At 45.0% G+C, this 6000-nt stretch overlaps 1 protein-coding gene across 2 annotated transcripts in view; it reads left to right on the top strand.

Annotated features, from left to right (window-relative positions):
* The first annotated feature begins 1109 nt into the window (after positions 1-1109).
* The window catches only part of LOC106956605 (teneurin-2-like), a 108456-nt gene continuing 103565 nt past the window's right edge, over positions 1110-6000 (top strand). The window contains exon 1 of one of the 2 annotated variants that reach the window (XM_015047554.1): positions 1110-2059. The gene's annotated coding sequence lies outside the window, so the exon portion shown is untranslated. The remainder of the gene's footprint in view (positions 2060-6000) is intronic. The other variant, XM_015047555.1, reaches the window with a different exon arrangement.

Genomic DNA, 6000 nt, shown 5'->3' with positions numbered 1-6000 from the left:
AAAAAAAATTAATTTATTAATATATATATAAAAATAAAAAAAAAAAAATAAATTTTTTTTTTTTTTTTTTTTTTGTATTATGAAAACCAAGCGGCACCTCGTGATTGGTTGGATCATGAGTTCCGAGAGAGAATTGCATGTTTCCAAATTAAGAGGCTCTCTAGACGTCAGAATTTAAAATAAGACCATTTGATTCTCAGCATCTTTGTCTTCAGAATCCAAGAATAAAATTGGGCATTTATATAAAAAATACATTTATTATTTAATTAGTTTTTGAACAAACAACTTGTTATGAGTTTTAATTGTCCGTGTTATTTGTAAGCAGCCAGATTTCACCCTTCCAGAACTCACTCTACTCTGTTGCTGGGAAGACAAATGGAGTCTGTAATTGATATGACCTTTGCAAAAATATTTCGTCTGCTACAGGTACCCTCAATCAGAACTCACAATTTCATTGTAAAATTGGCAGACTTTACTGAGGACAAAGGTCTCAAATTCCAGTCCTTGAGTTCCGGCGTCCTGCAGCTTTCAGACGTGTCCCTGATCGTACACACCTGATGCAAATGGCAAAACTCCCTCCTCAGAGCTCTCCAGAGCTCTGCTAACGAGCTAGCTGTCTGAGTCGGATGTGTTGAAGAGGAGATGCATCTTAAAGTTGAGGGAGCCTAAATTTGAGATGGGGAACATGATTAGCCAACAGATTACCGTTATTAATATTATATTTAATGAAAAGTTTGAATACATGGCTAGAAAAACGAGACTTGGAGCAAAAGAGACTTTGAGGCAAAAAAAAAAAAAAAAGGTAACGTTTGTAAAGTGGACATCTAATGGTTGCAGATTCGCCTACCTGAGCTAAGGCTCTCTGCAGCCCCTCCGGAGACTCTTTACAGTTTCTATGATGAATGCTACTTTTTTTTGGTGGATCTTCTAGTTTTCCTGTCCTGGTTGATGGGTAGGTTGCAACACAAATGGATTCGTTCGTATGGTATTCTAACCTTAAGCATAAGTTGGGTTAGGTGTTGAGGCAAAGATCGGTGTAATTTATCAACTCTTTATTTTTTATGTTGCTGGTGCTTAACAGTAAAGGTTCATTTGCTCTAATTTTTCTTGCAAATAATTAAAGGCCACCAGTCCTTCTAAGTGCCAAGACAGGCAGCTCAGGTACCTTGGGATCTACTGCAATTTGTACAAGAAAAAAAAAAAAAAGTGTGGGTTTAGCACCAAAACTAGGTTTGGAGACACAACTTCCTGTATGTGTCGATAGATGTCTATGTACGACAAAACTGTAGAACATTTAATGAACAGTCATATCGATGCTTTCATCATATCATTGCATCCTATTTAGTCGATTCATTGGAAGGGACCTCTGAAAGATTGACTGCAGCGCAATTTAGGTGACTCTTTAGGTGTTTAATCACTGTTGATCCCCTTCGTGCCATGTTGCAGGGATGCAGCTGCAGCCAGACAGCCCACAGTGGATTACTCGGCCATTAATGACCACTGACTTGTCTCGGCCGTGAGCGCGCGCTCCGCGAGCCCCGGCCATTGCTCTCCGCTCTGCATGCGAATCTCCATGGTCGCTCCCTGGTTTCCGCTGCGCGCAGCCATCCCTGCCCCCCTCCCCACGCCGCCGATCAGTCGTCTTGCAGAGCATGCACGTCTGCGCCCCCCGCCGCTGTATCCTCCACTCCAGAAGAAAGTCGACGGAAAGACGTGTCTCTCTTTTATTTATTAGTAGTAGTGCTGTTCATCTTGATTTCCTTGCGCGCAGCTGCTTTTTGGCCACATCGGGCACTGTCTCCGCCGCGGAATGGATTGCTCCGTCTGATTCCAGCAATCCGGTGACATGTTGAACCGCAGGCTTCCAGCCTGCCACCTCCGTCAGTTCTCAGACAGCGCAAAGAAAAGTATTCAGTGAACAAGTGCGTGCGGCAAGCACCCGGCGGCTCGAATCGAGGAATCGGAGGAGGGGTTTGGGAGGTAGGAGAAGAAAAAAAAAAAAGTTGGAAGTTGAAGAAAGGAGGATTATGCGGTGAGTGCCGCACATTGCCGCGAACAGGTACGTCACATATTTTTTTTTCTCTTTTTTTTTAACTATATTCCTATGGAAACGATGCTTACGCACCGCTTGATTGTATGCCGCTCTGTGGTCTCACATGAGTGCAGCGAGGGGGGAGCGGGGGTGGAGGGGTGGGGGGTTCTCTCTGACACGCAGCGCGGAGCCGTGACATTGAGGTGCCTTTCATCGGAAGAGCAGCTGTGGTCCTCCTGCGGGTATCCGCTGCGCTCGCAGGCGGACGCAGCGGATTTCCTCGGCCGGCGTCTGCGGCGGAATGATGTGTGAAAAGTGGCAAGAGAGTGGAAAGTAGGCGCAGCTGAGTTTTCGTTTGCGTCTGTTTTGGAGCATCTGCGCAACATTTCATCAAACGGAATATGTGAGGAGGCGCAGGATGGATAGTTCCAGAGCGCAGCGTTCTCTTAAGGGTCAAGGTGTTCCGTGAGGCATGCCTTGCGTCCGACGGTCTACTATTGCATCGCACGCATCCTTCAGTCGTTCAATCTCTGACCAGCTAAATGTGCTCAAAACTAATGTTTTGTTTAATAATTTATAGTGTGGATCATAGGTTTGAATCGGCAGAATGCAGTGGTGGTTCTTGTGTAATTGGCGCCCTGGGCAATGCTCCCTCCCCCCTTAGCCCACCCCATACACAACTAAACACACGAGGGAGCTCCTTCGGCAATAGCAGATATAAAAACGGCACGAAACATTGGGAGATAAAACATATCGATGTGCTATTTTTTTTTTTTAGAACTAGATAATTAGACATTTATTTTAGATAAATAACTTGAGCCAAGCAATACTCCTAAGGATATGTTTATAGGGATTTTTTTTGTTTGTTCGCTTGATCTGTGGGTTTTCAGTCAAGAGCTGAAAGATTTACTCTGCTGACGAAAGTTTTGACATCAAAATGCTTAAAAATAAAAATAAAAACTAGTGCTGGAGCTAATAATCCTCGTAAAAGTCAAAGTTTATGCTTTACTTTAGCGTTCTCATTCCCGTCATTAGCTTCTGGAAAGACGTTTATGAGAAATGCTGAAGCAAAAGGGAGATAAATGTGAAAAAAATAAATACAACTTCTGCTCTAGCTGGTTTGGACACGGATGAACAGGTGCAAAGCTGGATGTCGTACACCTCAACGCCCGTGTGTTGCATCTCTGGGCAGAAATTGCCCGGATAACTCATCCGACGCCGTTCTTGACTCTTCCTTCTCGCCCTCGCAAAGCCGCCGCTCACCTCTTTGCAATATGTTGCATGCGTCATTTAGTTTTTCTTTGCCCTGCCTTGTACTCACTGTGAAACGTTATAGAGTTATTATGTAGAGTTAAATCACACATGAAGGCTGTGCAGATGCGCCTGTTTTGCTCTGCTTTTGATTTATTTCCTCCAGTGCGTGATCTAAGTTTTTTTTCTCTCTCTCTCTCTCTCTGGTGACACTGAGAAGCAGAAAGCCACAGCCCAGCTGGCAGCCCCCCCCCCCCCCCCCCCCACCTCTCCTCTACCCTCTCTTTCCCCCATAAGCTGCAGTAGAAAATAAGGCTGCGGGACGTCGTTAACTCTGGGATGAATATTCATTGATCATATGTATGTGCATCTTCCTTCTTCCAGGATTTATTGCCACACGCAAGCATAAAGTTTTAGGAATCACAAGGGAGGAAAAGGGAAAAAAAAACAGAAAAACTTTTGCCGGGATGCATGGTGTCAGAGGCTGAGGCCCACACACCAGCTGTAGACGCTAGAGCCTGGCAGCCATTGGCACCTTGTGACACGCAGACACACAGATGCCACGGAGATCTTGATGATGAGACGCCCCACTGAAATTCACACTTCAATCTTGCTGGAACAGTCTTTCCTCTCTCTCTCTCTCTGCGGCCCCTTTATCTCTTCCTCCACCTTGAGCTCTCTTCAAGCCAGTCTGCGCTTGTGTGATCTCTAACTCCCTTTGATCCCCCCCACACCCCCTTCTTTCCATACCTTCTCATGTTGAACTTTTGAAGGAGCTATAGGAATCAAAATGGAAGTGAAAAGCTCTTAAGATTTGCATGCGGTCACTGCTGGGAGATTTTTAAACACACGCGTTTGGAAACAAATGTTGCCCTCGAGCCATATGTCCCGTCCAAACGTGGCCACCTCCCGCTTTGAGTCTTTTTTTTGTTGTTGTTTTTTTTCCCCCCTCTAATCGGTAAGGTGTGCTAATCGTGGCGGGCGGTGTGCTGTGTGTGCATATGCAGTCTTAAGTGCTAATAGGAGCTCACACTGGAGAGCAGCAGGCCGTGTCAACCGCAATCTCCAGACAAGCCCTCAGGGTGTCCTATTTGGCACTCGCAGACACGCTCACACACATATACGCGCTAATGGGGCCACTATGTTTAGACTCGACTTAAAGACCCGGAGCGCCACGGGTTCATGTCTGAGGTGGACATTCACAGTTGATAAACAGGATTACCTTAAATGCTGCAGATCTGGTGTGTCCTCAGAAGGTGTTTGCTCCAGTAACGTGCCAGTCAGGCTTTTTCTTTGCCGCCGTCTTAAGGAGTTTCTGCTTTTCGGTTTTCATTCAGGCCTGAGCCAGAAAGTTTGACCACCTGTTTTTTTTTGTTTTTTTTTTCTTTAAACTATGTTGTATAGGAAAGAGAAAGCGCCACAGATCAGATCTTCGATCGAGGCAGTTTTGGATTCTGCAGGAGATGAAGGAATTGCGAGGTTTATGCTTGCACTTTAGACATACAAAAGGCAGTTGAAACATATATTTGCCAAAAACGGTGGCGGATTTTAGTTTTAACGCCTTTTACAGATTAGAAGGATTCCGATTTTTCCCGCCATTTGCCCTGCCAATTACTGATCAGAGCGGCTGTTGCCAAAACCAGCTGATTCCGATCTCTGGCCGATTGATCGGTGCGTCTCTGCTTTGTTTATTCACACATGAGTATTATTAGGCAGTGAATAGCTTTTAGCTTCAGTGTTTCGTCTTTGTCTCTCTTCCTCTATGTGGGTTACATATTTATACATGCATTTTGCTGCAACACCTGTGAGGCCCGGAAAGAGGTGCATCAATCTTCATTAGGCTGAAATGAGGTTGGCCTTGCTGAATAAATGACTAGCATCCAGAAGCGCGTGTACTCGCGCGTGCGCGTGTGTGTGTGTGTGTGTGTGTGTGTGTGTGTGTGTGTGTGTGTGTCCACTCCAACCTGGCTGACAGATGACTGCAGTGATTTCCAGGGTTCAGCAGATTGGGGGATTAAAGACCAACGGCTTCACACAATAACACAAACGGCATGCATGGGCATCAGCAGGCGTACACACGTCCGCACCGGTCAAACAAAGCGCACGCTCTCGCATCCGGGTCTGCCGGGGCTGCGGTCATTGATATCCGGCGTGACCCCTGTGATGTCTGTTGTCCCAAGGTGTGCGTGCGTATAATCACGGATGGAAAACAGCATTATATAAAACCTCAAGGGTCCAATTTCACTAATGCCACTTTCACAGTGCAGCCATGACCTGCATTGGTGCCGAGAGCCCAGTTAATACATTTTGTCCTTCCCCACCAATTCAAAATCTACTTAGTGTTTGAAAATGAACTAGCATTTGAATGTTTTTGTTTTGTTTTTTTTTTTTTCTTGGCTAGTGCAGTTTTGTTGACAGAGTACAGTCAAAAGTCCCTCTTCAACACAAATTCAACCCCACTCTGATTTTTTTATTTATTTTTTATTTTTTCTTAATTCTGCCAACTGGAACTGTATTGCACTGAGTTAATGGATGTTATAAAAAAAACTACTTATATGTCACTCAGGTGTAATTATTCGAGTGCAGAAAAGTGTCCTGCATTTGAAGGCTTTGTGGGTTTTTATGTTTTGACAGATTTGCTGCTTTTGTGTGTGTGTGTGTGTGTGTGTGTGTGTGTGTGTGTGTGTGTGTGTGTGTGTGTGTGTGTGTGTGTGTGT

This window comes from Poecilia latipinna, unplaced genomic scaffold, assembly GCF_001443285.1.
Source record: "Poecilia latipinna isolate Pla-1442-1.1 unplaced genomic scaffold, P_latipinna-1.0 Scaffold832, whole genome shotgun sequence".
Classification (NCBI taxonomy): domain Eukaryota; kingdom Metazoa; phylum Chordata; class Actinopteri; order Cyprinodontiformes; family Poeciliidae; genus Poecilia; species Poecilia latipinna.
Note: the sequence above shows the minus strand (reverse complement) of the source record. Positions and strands in the feature narration are given on the sequence as shown.